The sequence below is a fragment of the Sorex fumeus genome, unplaced genomic scaffold (genome assembly GCF_029834395.1).
Source record: "Sorex fumeus unplaced genomic scaffold, SorFum_2.1 ptg000070l, whole genome shotgun sequence".
NCBI classification, from domain to species: domain Eukaryota; kingdom Metazoa; phylum Chordata; class Mammalia; order Eulipotyphla; family Soricidae; genus Sorex; species Sorex fumeus.
The window spans coordinates 2,523,280-2,524,065 of record NW_026606127.1 but is presented as its reverse complement, the minus strand read 5'-3'; the positions used below and the strand labels follow the sequence as shown (position 1 = coordinate 2,524,065).

The window sequence follows — 786 nt, the reverse complement described above, 5'->3', positions numbered from 1 at the left end:
TAAGTCAATTAGAAGTTGTTTTTAAGTATTTTGCTGGTCTGTCATTAGGATCATATACATTGAGGAGGGTGAGTTCTTTCTGATGTACATATCCCATGATCATTAAGAAATGACCTTCACTGTCTCTGATAACCTTTAGCCTGAAGTCCATGTGGTCTGATACTAGTATGGCCACTCCAGCTTTGTGGAGGTCATATTTTCTTGAAAACTTATTTCCCACTCTTTTACTTTTAGCCCATGGGTGCTTTGATTGTTCAGACGTGTTTCTTGCAGGCAGCAGATCGTTGGTTTCAGTTTTCTAATTCATCTTCCTATTCTGTGCCTCTGAATTGGCACATTTAGTCTATTGACATTGAGAGAGATTGTTGTGATGGGGACTTGTGCTCTCTTTATGTAGAATTTTTGTACTTGTGGGGATTTTCTTAGCTTAAAGTAGACCTGGTCATTCTTCTTGCAACAAAAATATGGAATGCTTTACAAGTATGCATATCATCTCTGTGCAAGGACCATGCTCATCATTTTATCATTTCAATTTTAGTAAATGTGTTAAACTTAGTAGGAGTTAATTTTTCCATATTTTCTCTTCTTATTACTTTGAGTGTTGTCCTTCCTCACTCCTATGGCAGACAATGATTCCTAATCAAGGAATGTATTTCAAAGCAGCATGCATAAATAGATTTAGAAATTTAATGTCCCAGAAAGAAAAATATGGTTTTTACCATATTATCTTTTACCATACCCTAGGCATCAGTTTTACAAAATAATTCTTTTGGAAGGTGGTATATG

The 786-nt window shown here is 35.4% G+C and overlaps 1 pseudogene; it reads right to left on the bottom strand.

Annotated features, from left to right (window-relative positions):
- Window positions 1-458: 458 nt before the first annotated feature.
- LOC130037076 (uncharacterized) lies at window positions 459-552 on the bottom strand (annotated as a pseudogene).
- Window positions 553-786: the final 234 nt, after the last annotated feature.